The sequence below is a fragment of the Bison bison genome, unplaced genomic scaffold, assembly GCF_000754665.1.
Source record: "Bison bison bison isolate TAMUID 2011002044 unplaced genomic scaffold, Bison_UMD1.0 scf7180017864530, whole genome shotgun sequence".
Classification (NCBI taxonomy): domain Eukaryota; kingdom Metazoa; phylum Chordata; class Mammalia; order Artiodactyla; family Bovidae; genus Bison; species Bison bison.
Window position 1 is genome coordinate 6,857,702 of NW_011495080.1, and position 15,231 is coordinate 6,872,932.

Here is a 15,231-nt window from a genome sequence, read left to right on the forward strand (position 1 = left end):
CAGGCGTCCTTCCGTTCTCCCGAAGGAGAGGAGACACTGAGGCCTCCCCGGTTGGATCTTAGAAGCCCAGGCATAATTAGTAAGCATGGTGGGTTCCGCGCTCCAGATGGAGACTCAACCAGAGTGAGAGAGAGAGCGACATGGGGAGACCAGTATTTCGAGAAACTGATCCCAATTCTTTATTTTCCATGGTCTACTTTTATACACTGAGATGTTATGCAAAAGTCACGCGGGGTCAGCAGTCCTGACTTTTATCAAAGTCAGGTGCTTCATACAAATGTATACAGAGGTCTTAGGGGTGTTACATCATCTTCTGGCCAGGGGGGCCTGCTGACAATTTACGACCCTCTCCTTGTGACAGCGGTCAGTCAATCAGGACACTTATTTCTCCAGGGCTGATTATTCTCAAAACAGACGCCACCCAAATAAAGTTACATTCCTACAGGGTGAGGGTGTAGTGGGTTTTAGTTAAGGAAAGAATTTACTTAGCCTAAGGTCTAACGTGATTAATATCAAAGGTTAATTCTATATTTCTTCTATATATTCATTAATGTGTGTAAGGGCAGGGGATATGGAGACTTAGCAACAAACATTGGCTCAACAAATGAAAAACCCTTCACCAACACAATTTCTAATTAGCCCATTATACTTATACTAATAGTTTTCTAACTTTTCTAAGGAACCTGTTTTTAGAAGGTTTAAAGCATCTTGTGCCTCTCACGGTTGGGAGGCTGTGAGCGATCACATGTGGCCGGACAAGCCTGTCAGGCAGGCCAGAGAACCTTCAGAGGAGTTTGTAGGTTAAAACACTCTTATCACACCCAGGAATTATTATAAACTGGAGCTCTAAGTTAACTCCTTCTCCAAAAGAGGTGGTGGGGGACAGCCCCCCGTAAAGTCAGAGGTGTAGGTGAGCACAAAGTAGTAAAGTAGGCAGGCTCTGGTTATGGGGGTAGATGCTCGAGGAGTTCCAGGGGGACTCCTGAGGCTCGATCCCGCCTTTGCTTATGTCGAGCCTCCTTCCTCATGACCTTTGTCACGGGCGGAGTACCTCACTCTGGCCCCCAACAATCTGTATTTCTGTTTTTTGTTAACATAGATTGGTCAAACTGTGCAGTCCTTTTGGTATGTTTTGCATATCAACACAAGCCACATTTGTGTCTAGGACTTCATGGGATTTGAGTCTGGTTATGTGTGTAGATAATGAGCAGCTTGGGGATTAGGTCCTCAGGAACATCAGCAGTCCCTTTTAAGGCAAGTGTCTCAGGGGAAGTCGCTGTACATTCTTCAGGCAAAGGAGTCTGATTTCCTCAGACAGAGTATGGAGGACTGCTTTCACTTGCCATGGAAGCCTGGAGGAATTTAGAGGTTCAGGGTGGTCAGATTCATCAGAATCCGCCCGTGTGTCCCCATTCCAGTTTTCAGGGCCCCTCTCCTTCTTTCTCAGTTAGGATGCTAACTTTAACATAAAATGTCCCACAGAAGGTGAATTGAATTTGCATTGTTATTCAGTCACCTGCAGGATATGCTTTTTAGAAATCGCAGGCCTGTGCCCACATGACATGAGGCTTTCTGTTAAGGCATTATGGACGTTTTCTAGTCCCTGACGTAGACCTTAGGCTATGTCTGTGGTCTAGGGTGATTTTAATGTTCTGAGCTTAGCATTTTCTTTACCAAGTTCACCAGTTTACTTAGAAGGAACTAGCCCACTATCCAGCTCATTTTTACAGCAGTCTTCTGTGGTGGCAGCTAGTTGATGACCCAGAGCTTTGTCTTCTGGAGGTCCTTGATCATACTTGTCTGCATTGATGATTTAAGTGTTTTGCCACTGCATGCCAAGGACGGCTAGGGTCCTCTTTATCACTGGAGACAGAATCAGTAATGCCTTTTATCAAATCAGAAAGAATTTTATTTAAATTTAATCATAGAGTGTATAGTCTTTTATGACTTTTCTGTCTTGTTTCTTTTACTTATGGCTTTTGAGATTGATCCAAGTTCTTGTGTGTATTAGTAGTTTATTCATTTTTATTGCTGAGTAGTATTCCATTGTATGGAGGTAGGAAATCTTAATTTATTTATCCATTAACAAGTTAATGGATATTTGGCTTATTTCTAGTTTATAAATATAAACAAAGCTGCTAAAACTACTCAAGTACAAGTCTTTGTGTGGACCTATTAATATGTTTTCATTTTCTTTGGTTAACATCTAGAAGTGGCATTCTTGGGTTTGCATTTCCTGAATAATGAATATGTTAATCATGTATTAAGCAAAATATATGCTGATTTGCCATCTTCTGTTTACATCTTTTACCTGTTTTTTTTTTTTTTTTTTAAATCAGGTTGTTTATCTTCTGCTTATTGAGTTGTAGATGCTCTTTGTATTTTCTGAATACAAGACCTTCATCAGATAGGTATTTTGTAAATATTTCCTCCCAGCCTGTGGCTTGACTTCTCATTTACTCACTAGTGTATTTTTTAAAAATATACTTTACAAATAGTAAAATCCACCCTTTTTAAGGTATAGTTTTATGAGTTTTGACAAATTTATACAGTAGTATTAATCAAGATTTAGAATATTTCCATCACTCCAAAAGGTTTTCTATTATATGATTTATTCCTACCATCCTCAGGCCTAGGAAACCAGTAATCTCTTTTCTTTCCTTATAGTTTTGCTTTCCAGGAAGTCATAAGAATGATATTATACTTTGAATATCATACTTCATCGTACGTATGAAGCTTTTTGAGTCTCCTTTTCAGGCACTTAGCATAACTCATTTAAGATTTGTCCATGTTTTTGTTTGTTGATTCCTTTTTATTCCATTGTGGATATTTGTTGTATAGATGTACCTCAGTTTGTTTATTTTTTCACCAGCTATAGAATATTTGGTTTGTCACCATTTTTTGATGGCTAGGAATAACATTGCTATAAACATTCATGTATAAGTTTTTAAATATAGTTTTTATTTCTCTTGGGTAAATACCTAGGAGTGGAATCACTGGGTCATATGGTAGGTATAGAGGCTTCCCTGGTGGCTCAGATAGTAAAGAATCTGCCTGCAATGCAGTAGATGGGTGTTTGATCCTTGGGTGGGGAAGATCCCCTGGAGAAGGGGGTGGTTGGCTACCCACTCCAGTATTCTTGCCCAGAAAATCACATAGACAGAGGAGCCTGGCAGGCTACAGTCCATGGGGGTCACAAAGAGTCGGACATGACTGAGCAACTTCACTTTGACTTTCATATATCTTCTATGATGAAGGATCTGATCATATTTTTTGCCCATTTTTAATAATTTGGTTGTATATTTTCCTTCTACTGAATTTTGAAAGGTCTTTCTGTATTCTGGATACAAGTCCTTTATCATATGCTTTCCAAACATTTTCTCCCAGCCTATATCTTATTTTTCATTTTCGTAATCGTTAAAAGAACAGAAGTTTTAAATTTTGGTGAAGTCCAATTTATCAGGTTTTTCTTCTTCCTGTGTATTGTAGAAATCTTTGTCTAAGTCAAAGTCACAGAGATTTTCTGCTATGCTTTTTTCTTAGGTATTATGTAGTTTTTGTGTCTTAAAATCGCTGTTTGATCATTTTAAGTTAATTTTTGCACATGATACGAAGTGAGGGTTGAATTTCTTTTCATCTCCTTCCTCTTCCTTCACCCCTTCCTCCATTTCCTCCTCCTCTCTTTTTCTCAACAAATTCTACTGGAATAATTGCTTATCAATATGGAGGGAGAAGGATGAGGAAGAATAATAATGATTATGTTACACTGGCATTTTCCTTTTTTTTCTTTTTTCTATATGTCTATTCTTATTCCAGAATCACACTGTTACTGTAACTTTAAAAAAAAATAATTTTATTTATTTATTTATTTTTGGCTGCACTGGGTCTTTATTGCTTTGTGTGAACTTTCTCTAGTTGTGGCAGGCGGAGGCTGCTCTTCATTGTGGTGCACGGGCTTCTTATTGCGGTGGCTTCCTCTTGTGGAATACAGCTCTAGGACACGCGGCTTCAGTAGTGGTGGCTCGTGGACCCTAGAGTGCACAGCTTCGGTAGTTGTGGCATGTGGGCTCAGTAGTTGTGGCTCTTGGGCTCTAGAGCATGGGCTTCAGTAGTTGTGGCTCATGAGCTTAGTTTCTCCGAGGCATGTGGAATCTTCCTGGACCAGGGATCAAACCTGTGTGCCCTGCTTTGGCAGGCAGATTCTTATCCACTGAGCCACCAGGGAAGTCCTACTGTAGCTTTATAGTTCGTCTTAAATCAGGTAGTGCATGTTTTCCTATTTTATTATTTTTTTCTTTTTCAAAATTTTTTAACTTAAATTTTTTTTTTATTTTTAATTGGAGGAAAATTGCTTTATGATGTTGTGATGGTTTCTGCCATACAACAGTGCAGATGAGCTATAATTTACATATATATCACCTCCCTCTTGAGCCTCCCTCCCCTCCTCCCATTTTACCCCTCTAGATCGCCACAGAATGCTTGGCTGGACTCCGTGTGTTATAGAGCAGCTTCTTACCAGCTATCTATTTTATGCATGTGATGTGTATATGTCTGTGCTACTTTCTCCATTTGTCCCACCTTCCCCTCCCCCACTGTGTCCACAAGCTGCTTTCCTACATCTGTGTCTCCGTTCCTTCTCTGCAAATAGGTTCATTGATACCATTTTACTATATTCCATCTATATGCATTTAGTTCAGTCAGTTTAGTCGCTCAGTCATGTCCGACTCTTTGCAACCCCATGAACTGCAGCACACCAGGCCTCCCTGTCCATCAACAACTCCTGGAGTCCACCCAGACCCATGTCCATTGAGTCAGTGATGTCATCCAGCCATCTTATCTTCTGTCGTCCCCTTCCCCTCCTGCCCTCAATCTTTCCCAGCATCAGGGTCCTTTCCAATGAGTCAGCTCTTCACATCAGGTGGCCAAAGTATTGGAGTTTCAGCTTCAATGTCAGTCCTTCCAGTGAACACCCAGGACTGATCTCCTTTAAGATGGACTGGTTGGATCTCTTTGCAGTCCAAGGGACGCTCAAGAATCTTCTCCAACACCACAATTCAAAAGCATTAATTCATTCCAGTGAACACCCAGGACTGATCTCCTTTAGGATGGAGTGGTTGGATCTCCTTGCAGTCCAAGGGACTCTCAAGAATCTTCTTTAACGCTACAGTTCAAAAGCATTAATGCATTATAAGCATTATATGCATTAATATATGTTATTTGTTTTTCTGACTTACTTCACTCTGTATAAACAGGTTCTGGGTTCATTCATCTCACTGGGACTTACTCAGATCTCAAATTCATTCTTTTTTACGACTGAGTAGTATTCCATTGGGTGTGTGTGTGTGTGTGTGTGTGTGTCTGTGTGTATATACCACATCTTCCTTATCCATTCATCTGTTGATGGACATCTAGGTTGCTTCCATATCCTAGCTGTGAACATTGGGATATATGTCTTTTTCAGTTATGGTTTTCTTAGGGTGTATGTCCAGTAGTGGGATTGCTGGGTCATATGGTAGACACGACTGAGCGACTGATCTGATCTGATTTTTAGTTTTTAAAGGAATCTGTATACTGTTGTCCACAGTGGCTATATAAATTTACGTTCCCACCAACAGTGCAAGAAGGTTCCCTTTGATCCATATCCTCTTCAGTATTTTGGGGCTTCCCTGGTGGCTCAGAGGGTAAAGCGTCTGCCTGCAATGCAGGAGGATCCCCTGGAGAAGGAAATGGCAACTCGCTTCAGTATTCTTGCCTGGAGAATCCCATGGACAGAGGAGCCTGGTAGGCTACAGTCCATGGGGTCCCACGACTTCACTTTCACTTTCTCCAGCATTTATTGTTTGTAGGTTTTTTGATGATGGCCATTCTGATTGATGTGAGGTGATACCTCATTGTAGTTTTGATTTGCATTTCTCTAGTAATTAATGCTGTTGAGCAACTTTTCATATGCCTCTTGGCCATCAGTCAGTTTCTTTTAAAGAATTGTTTTGGCTCTTGTAAGTTCTTTGCATTCTATATTCATTTTAAATCAGCTTTGTATATGTATGTGAAAGCCGCTCAGTCATGTCCAACTTTTTGTGACCCCATGGATGGTAGCCTGCTAGCCTCCTCTGTCCATGGGATTTTTCCAGGCAAGAATATGGGAGTGGGTAGCCATTTCCTTCTCCAAGGGTTCTTCCTGACTCAGGGGTCGAATCTGGGTCTCTTGCATTGCAGGCAGACTCTTTACCGTCTGAGTCACCAAAATCAGCTTATCTACTTCTATTTTAAAAAAAAAAAAAGGCCTGCTAGAATGTTGATGGTGATTGCATTGACTCTAAAGATCACTTTGCTAAACTATTTCAATAGAATTTTACAAAAAGATCAGTTTGAGGAGAATTCACATTATATTATTGAGTTTTCTATTCCATAGCCATGGTATGTATTTCCCTTTATACAAGCCTCTAATTTCTGTCAGCAGGATTATAGCTTTCAGCACATAAGTCTTAAACATATTTTGTGAAATTTATCCCCGAAGTAGTTAATGTTTTTATACTATTGCATTTGTATTGTTTTAGGTACTGTATAGAAATTAAATAGATTTTTGTATATTGATCTGTTTCCTGTGATTTTGTTAAATTTATTACTTCTAGCAGTATTTTGGGAGATTCCTTAGGATTTACTTTTTTCAGTCTGAATGATTTTTGTTTTTCTTCCCTTAATGTCTTCTTGCACTATGATACAGTGTGAAATGGAAGTGGTGGTAGAGGATATCCTTGTTTTGTTCCTGATCTTAGAGGGAAGGCATTTCATCTTTCAGCGTTAAATGTGATGCTAGCTCTTAGCTTTTCATGTGTGTGTGTGCTTAGTTGCTCAGTCTTGTCTGATTCTTTGCGACCCCATGGACTGTAACCCACCAGGCTCCTCTGTCCATGGAATTTTCCAGGCAAGAACACTGGAGCAGGTTTTCATTTCCTACTCCAAGAGACCTTGCAAACCAGGGGATCAAACCCACATCTCCTGCATCTCCTGCTTTGGCAGCAGGTTCTTTACCACTGCACCCCCTGGAAGGCCCCTAAGCTTTCATAGGTGACCTTTATCAGGTTGAGGAAGTCGTTTTCTCTTCTTAGTTTGCTAGGAGGGTTTTTTTTGTTTTTTTGTAGATGGGTGTTGAATTTTGTCAAATGTTTTTTCTGTATCTATTGAATTATTATGGTCTTTCTTTTTTAGTTTATTAATATGGTAAGATGCATTTATTTGTTTTCCTGGAAAATATAAAATCTTTGATTTCTGTTAAAACTCAAAATTTGGAATTAATTTTGAGTATGTGGTCATGAAATAATATTTATCTGTAATTTTTTCTTATGTTTTTGTTTGGATTTTGTATTTGGGTAATGCTGGCTTCATAAAATGAATTGATAAGTATTACTTCCTCTTGTCTTGCAGAGTTTTGTAGAATCATTATTATTCTTTTATATATATATTTATTTTTGGTTGTGCTGGGTCTTCATTCTGTGCTCAGGCTTTCTCTAGTTGTGGTAAGCGAGGATTACTCCTCGTTGCAGCACACAGGCTTGTCATCGCAGTGGCTTCTCTTGTTGCAGAGCACAGGCTCTAGGTGAAGACGCTTCAGTAGTCGCAGCGCTCAGGTTCAGTAGTTGTGGCTCACAGACTTAGTTGTCCCAAGGCATGTGGAATCCTCCCAGACCAGAGACTGAACCCGCATCCTCTGCGTTGGCGGGCGGACTCCTAAACACTGGCTGGACCACCAGGGAAGTCCTGTAGAATCATCATTAACTTTTCCTGAAATGTTTGTTGGAATTGACTATTGAAAGCATCTGCACTGTGGTAAGGTTTTTGATAATAATTTTACAAGGAAACAGATGGTATTATTCAGATTATTTGTCTTCTTGAGTGGTCTCTGGTAGTTTGTGTCTTTCAAGGAATTTCTCCATTTTGTTTACATTGTTGAACTTCACTGGCTAAAAATGTTCTTAATGTTTTCTTATTCTTTTAAGGGTTTGTAGAATCTGTTGATACTTCTTTTTTCACTTTGATATTGTAATAGGTAAAGCAGAACAAACAGAAAGTATATAATAAGATGGTAGATGTAGACCCAAATATATCATTATTGCATTAAATGTAAATGAATAACATAAAGAACATTTACAGAAATTGACTGTACACTGAGCCATAAAATAAGACAAAACAAATTCCAAATGAATGAAATTATGTATCTTGTATTCTCATTACCTTGGATTAATGTTGGAAATAAATAATAAAAGAGTAACTGGATAGGTCTTCCCTGGTGGTCCAATGGTTAAGAATCTACCTACCAATGCAGGGGACATGGGTTCGATCCCTGGTCCAGGAAGTTCCTGCATGCTGCGAGGCAACTAAGCCCACGTGCTGCAACTACTGAAGCCTGCATGCCTTAGAGCCCATGCTCCACAACAAGAGGAACCACCAAAATGAGAAGGTGGTGCACTGCACCCGAAGAGTAATCCCTGCTGCCCGGACCTGGAGAAAGCCCATGTGCATCAGTGAAGACCCAGAGCAGCCAAATAAATACGTAGTTTTTAAAAACAGTAACTCGATGATGCACCATATGTTTTTGATATTAATAACACTTTTCTGGGAATCCTTTGGTGGTCCAGTGGTTAGTACTCTGCGTTTTCATGCGTGAGGATGCAAGTTTAATCCCTGGTTGGGCAACTAAGATCCTGTCAGGCACATGACTTTAAAAAAAAAAAAAGTACATGTCTGTTCTGTTTCTAGCCATGATGAAGAGGCTAGATTTTCCCTGCTACCAAAAATGCCTAGAAAAAAGTATATATATATGTGTGTGTGTGTGTGTGTGTGTATGTATATGTTTGTGTATATATATATATATATATATATCTCCCTCACAGTAGTTTTCCAGATATTAGATTAACAAAAATTCCAGGATTATGATATGAAGAAAAACCAATGCTTGTACTAGTTCATTTCCTTGGGGCAGATTACAGGTCTCAGATTAGGGGTTGTTAGTTGTTCAGCAGCTCAGTCATCTCCAACTCTGCAACCCCATGGACTTCAGCATGCCAGGCTTCCTGTGCTTCACTGTCTCCCAGAGTTTGTTCAAAGCCATGTCCATTGAGTTAGTGATGCCATCCAACCATATCATCCTCTGTCATCCCCTCTGCTCCTGTCCTAAATCTTACATAGCATCAGGGTCTTTTCCAGTGAGTTGGCTCTTTACATCATGTGACCTAAGTATTGGAGCTTCAGCTTCAGCATCAGTCCTTCCAATGAAATTTTAGGGTTGATTTCCTTTAGGATTGACTGGTTTGATCTCCATGCTATCAAAGAGACTCTGAAGAGTCTTCTCCGGCACCATAGTTTGGAAGCATCAGTTTTTTGGTGCTCAGCCTTCTTTATGGTCCTACTCTCACATCCATACATGACTACTGGAAAAACCATAGCTTTGAATATATGATACTTTTTCGGCAGAGCGAGGTCTCTGCTTTTTTAACACACTAAGTTTGTCATAGCTTTTCTTTCAAGGAACAAGTGTTTTTTAATTTGTGGCTACAGTAACTGTCCACAGTGATTCTGGAGACCAAGAAAATAAAACCTGCCACGGTTTCCCCATCTATTTGCCATGAAGTGATAGAACCAGATGCCATATTCTTAGGTTTTCAGATGTTGAGTTTTAAGTCAGCTTTTTCACTTTCCTCTTTCACCCTTATCAAGCGGCTCTTTAGTTCCTCTTTGCTTTCCACTATTAAAATGGTATCATCTGCATATCCAAAGTTGTTGATATTTCTCCCAGCAGTCTTGATTCCAGCTTACAATTCATCCAGCCCAGCATTTCACATGATGTACTCAGCAGAATACACAGAAGAACTATACAAAATAGATCTTAATAACCCAGATAACCATGATGGTGTGATCACTCACCTAAAGCCAGACATCTTAGAGTATGAAGTCAACTGGGCCTTAGGAAACATCACTATGAACAAAGCTAGTGGAGGTGATGGAATTCCAGCTTAGCTATTTCAAATCCTAAAAGATGTTGCTGTTAAAGTGCTGCACTCAATATGCCAACAAATAGGGAAAACTCAGCAGTGGCCACAGGACTGGAAAAGATCAGTTTACATTTCAATCCCAAAGAAGGGCAATGCCAGAGAATGTTCAAACTACCACACAGTTGCACTCATTTCACATGCTAGCAGGGTCTTTTCAAACGAGTCAGCTCTTTGCATCAGGTGGCCAAAGTATTGGAGTTTCAGCTTCAACATCAGTCCTTCCAATGAATATTGAGGACTGATTTCCTTTAGGATTGACTGGTTGGATCTTCTTGCAATCCAAGGGACTCTCAAGAGTCTTCTCCAACACCACAGTTCAAAAACATCAATTCTTTGGCACTCAGCTTTAGAGTCCAACTCTCACATCCATACATGACCACTGGAGAAACCATAGCCTTGACTAGATGGACCTTTGTTGGCAGAGTAATGTCTCTGCTTTTTGATATGCTATCTAGGTTGGTCATAACTTTTCTTCCAAGAAGTAAACATCTTTTAATTTCATGGCTGCAGTCACCATCTGCAGTGATTTTGGACCCCCCAAAATAAAGTCAGCCACTGTTTCCACTGTTTCTCCTTCTATTTGCTGTGAAGTGATGGGACCGGATGCCATGATCTTTTGTTTTCAGAATGTTGAACTTTAAGCCAACTTTTTCACTCTCTTCTGTCACCTTCATCAAGAGGCTCTTTAGTTCTTCTTTGCTTTCTGCCATAAGGGTGGTATCATCTGCATATCTGAGGTTATTGATATTTCTCCCAGAAATCTTGATTCCAGCTTATGCTTCATCCAACCAAGCGTTTCTCATGATGTACTCTGAATATAAGTTAAATAAGTGGGGGACAATATACAGCCTTGATGTACTCCTTTTCCTATTTGGAACCAGTCTGTTGTTCCATGTCCATTTCTAGCTGTTGCTTCCAAACCTGCATACAGATTTCTCAAGAGGCAGGTCAGGTGCTCTGGTATTCCCATCTCTTTCAGAATTTTCCACAGTTTATTATGATCCACAAAGTAAAAGGCTTTGGCATAGTCAGTAAAGGAGAAATAGATGTTTTTCTGGAACTCTCTTGCTCTTTTGATAATCCAGCAGATGTTGGCAATTTGATCTCTGGTTCCTCTGCCTTTTCTAAAACCAGCTTGAACATCTGCAAGTTCACGGTTCACGTATTGTTGAAGCCTGGCTTGGAGAATTTAGAGCATTATTTTGCTAGCATGTGAGGTGAGTGCAGTTGTGCAGTAGCTTGAGCATTCTTTGGCATTGCCTTTCTTTGGGCTTGGAATACAAACTGACCTTTTCCAGTCCTGTGGCCACTGCTGAGGTTTCCAAATTTGCTGGCATATTGAGTGCAGCACTTTCACAGCAGCATCTTTTAGGATTTGAAATAGCTCAGCTGGAATTCCATCACTTCCACCAGCTTTGTTCGTAATGATGCTTCCTAAGGCTCACTTGACTTCACATTCCAGGATGTCTGGCTCTAGGTGAGTGATCACACCATCGTGATTATCTGGGTCATGAAGATCTTTTTGTACAGTTCTCCTGTGTATTCTTGCCACCTCTTCTTAATATCTTGTTTCTGTTAGGTCCATACCATTTCTATCCTTTATTGAGCCCATCTTTGCATGAAATGTTCCCTTGGTATCTCTGATTTTTTTTGAAGAGGTCTTTAGTCTTTCCCATTCTGTTGTTTTCCTCTGTTTCTTTGCATTGATTACTGAGGAAGGCTTTCTTGTCTCTCTTTGCTATTCTTGGAACTCTGCGTTCAAATGGGTATATCTTTCCTTTTCTCCTTTGCTTTTTGCTTCTCTTCTTTTCACAGCTATTTGTAAGGCCTCCTCAGACAGCCATTTTGCTTTTTTGCTTTTCTTTTTCTTGGGGATGGTCTAGCTCCATGTTTCCTGTACAATGTCACAAACTTCGATCCATAGTTCATCAGGCACTCTGTCTTTCAGATTTAGTCTCTTAAATCTGTTTCTCACTTCCACTGTATAATCGTTAGGGATTTGATTTAGGTCACACCTGAATGGGCTAGTAGTTTTCCCTACTTTCTTCAATTTAAGTCTGAATTTAGCAATTAGGAGTTTGTGATCTGAGGCACAGTCAGCTCCCAGTCTTGTTTTTGCTGACTTTATAGAGCTTCTCCATCTTTGGCTGCAAAAAATATAATCAATCTGATTTCGGTATTTACCATCTGGTGATGTCCAGGTGTAGAGTGTTCTCTTGTGTTGTTGGAAGAGAGTGTTTGCTATGACCAGTGCGTTCTCTTGGGAAGACTGTTAACCTTTGCCCTGCTTCATTCTATACTCCAAGGCCAAATTTGCATGTTACTCCAGGTGTTTCTTGACTTCCCACTTTTGCATTCCAGTCCCCTATAATGAAAAGGACATCTTTTTTGGGTGTTAGTTCTAGAAGGTATTGTAGGTCTTCTTAGAACTGTTCAGCTTCAGCTTCTTCAGCATTACTGGTTGGGACATGGACTTGGATTACCGTGATATTGAATGGTTTGCCTTGGAAACAAAGAGAGATCATTCTGTCGTTTTTGAAATTACATCCAAATACTGCATTTCGGACTCTCTTGTTGACTATGATGGCTACTCCATTTCTTCTAAGGGATTCTTGCCCATAGTAGTAGGTATAATGGTCATCTGAGTTAAATTCACGCATTCCAGTTCATTTTAGTTCGCTGAGTCCTAAAATGTCAACGTTAACTCTTGCCATCTGCTGTTTGACCACTTCCAATCTGCCTTGATTCATGGACCTAACATTCCAGGTTCCTATGCAATATTGCTCTTTTCAGCATTGGACCTTGCTTCCATCACCAGTCATATCCACAACTGGGTGGTGTTTTTGCTTTGGTTCCATCTCTTCATTTTTTCTGGACTTATTTCTCCAGACCAGGGGAGTTCCTCTTTTAGTGTCCTATCTTTTTGCCTTTCATACTGTTCATGGGGTTCTCAAGGCAAGAATACTGAAGTTATTTGTCATTCCCTTCTCCAGTGGACCACATTTTGTCAGAACTCTCCACCATGACCCATCCGTCTTGGGTGACCCTACGTGGCATGGCTCATAGTTTCATTGAGTTAAACAAGGCTGTGGTCCATGTGATTAGATTAGTTTTCTGTGATTGTGGTTTTCAGTCTGTCTGCCCTCTGATGGAGAAGGATAAGAGGCTTATGAAAGCTTCCTGATGGGAGAGACTGACTGAGGGGGCCATGCTCAGCAAATCTTTAGTCCAATTTTCTGTTGATGGGTGGAGCTGTGTTCCCTCCCTGCTGTTTACCTGGGGCCAAACTATGGTGGTGGTAATGAAGATAATGGTGACCTCCCTTGAAAGATCCCAGGCATGTAGTGCTACACTTAGTGCCCCCAACCCTGCAGCAGGCCACCATCGACCCACGCCTCCACTGGAGACTCCCAGACACCCACAGGCAAGTCTGGACAGTCTCCTGTGGGGTCACTGCTCCCCTTTCTCCTGGGTCCTGGTGCATAAGGTTCTATCGTGCCCTCCAAGAGTCTATTTCCCAGTCCTGTGTAAGTTCTGGCAGCTCTATGGTGAGGTTAATGGCAACCTGCACCTCCTCCAAGAGGGCTTATGCTATACCCAAGTCTGCTGCACCCAGAGCCCCTCTCCCTGCGGCAGACCACTGACGACCCGTACCTCCACAGGAGACGCTCAAGCACAGTTCTGTCTCAGTCTCTGTTGTGTTCCTGGGCTCTGGTGCGCACAAGGTTTGTTTGAGACTTCTGAGCATCTCTGGAGGGAATGACGTTTGATTCTAAATGCAGATTCACCCCTTCTACCATCTTGCTGGGCCTTCTCCTTTGCCCTTGGATGTGGGGTTATCTCATAGCCACTCCAGCACCTACCATCTTACTGGGATTTCTCTGACCTTAGACGTGGGGTATCTCCACACTGCCGGTCCAGCGAAGCGCAGCTGCTGCTCCTGGCTTTGGTCCTGGGGTATCTCCTCACGGCCGCCGCTTCTGACCTTGGACGTGGAGTGTCTTCTCTCGGCAGGGTGCCGCTCCTGCGCCACACAACTGCTTGGTAAAAGCTATGGTTTTTCCAGTGGGCATGTACGGATGTGAGAGTTGGACCATAAAGAAGGCTGAACGCCAAAGTATTGATGCTTTTAAACTGTGGTGTTGGAGAAGACTCTTGAGAGTCCCTTGGATTCTGCAAGGAGACTGCAAGGAGATCCAACCAGTCCATCCTAAAGGAAATCAGTCCTGGGTATTCATTGGAAGGACTGATGCTGAAGCTGAAACTCCAGTACTTTGGCCACCTGATGGGAAGAGCCAACTCATTAGAAAAGACCGTGATGCTGAGAAAGTTTGAAGGCAGGAGGAGAAGGGGACGACAGAGGATGAGATGGCTGGATGGAGTCACTGACTCAATGGACATGAGATTGAGCAAGCTCTGGAGATGGTGAGGGATAGGGAAGCCTAGTGTGCTGCAGTCCATGGGGTTGCAGAGATCGGACATGACTGAGTGACTGAACAGCAGCAGCTCTGCATATAAGTTAAATAAGCAGGGTGACAAAATACAGCCTTGACATATCATTTCCCCATTTTGAGCCAGTCAGTTGTTCCATGTCTGGTTCTAACTGTTGTTCTTGACCCGCATACAGGTTTCTCAGGAGACTAAGGTGGTCTGGTATTCCCATCTCTTTAAGAATTTTCCATGGTTTGCTGTGATCCACATAGTCAAAGGCTTTAGCATAGTCAGGTGAAGCAGAAGTGGATGTTTTTCTGGAATTCCTTTTTCTATGATCCAGTGGATGTTAGCAATTAGATCCCTGGTTCCTCTGCCTTTTCTAAATCCAGCTTATACAACTGAAAGTTCTCAGTTCACATAGTTTTCAAGCTTGGAGGATTTTTGAGCATTACATGCTAACATGTGAAATAAGTGCAATTGTGTAATAGTTTGAACATTCTTTGGCATTGCCCTTCTTTGGTATTGGAATGAAACCTACCTTTACCAGTCCCGTGGCCATTGTTGAATTTTCCATATTTGCTGTCATATTGCGTGCAACACTTTAGCAGCAGCATCTTTTAAAATTTAAAATAGCTAAGATGGGAATACCAGACCACCTGATCTGCCTCTTGAGAAATTTGTATGCATGTCAGGAAGCAACAGTTAGAACTGGACATGGAACAACAGCTGGTTCCAAATAGGAACGTCA

General features: G+C 41.2%; 1 protein-coding gene across 2 annotated transcripts in view; it reads left to right on the forward strand.

Annotated features, from left to right (window-relative positions):
* The window catches only part of COPG2 (coatomer protein complex, subunit gamma 2), a 141,166-nt gene that overhangs the window by 5,920 nt on the left and 120,015 nt on the right, over positions 1-15,231 (forward strand). The window lies entirely within an intron of this gene.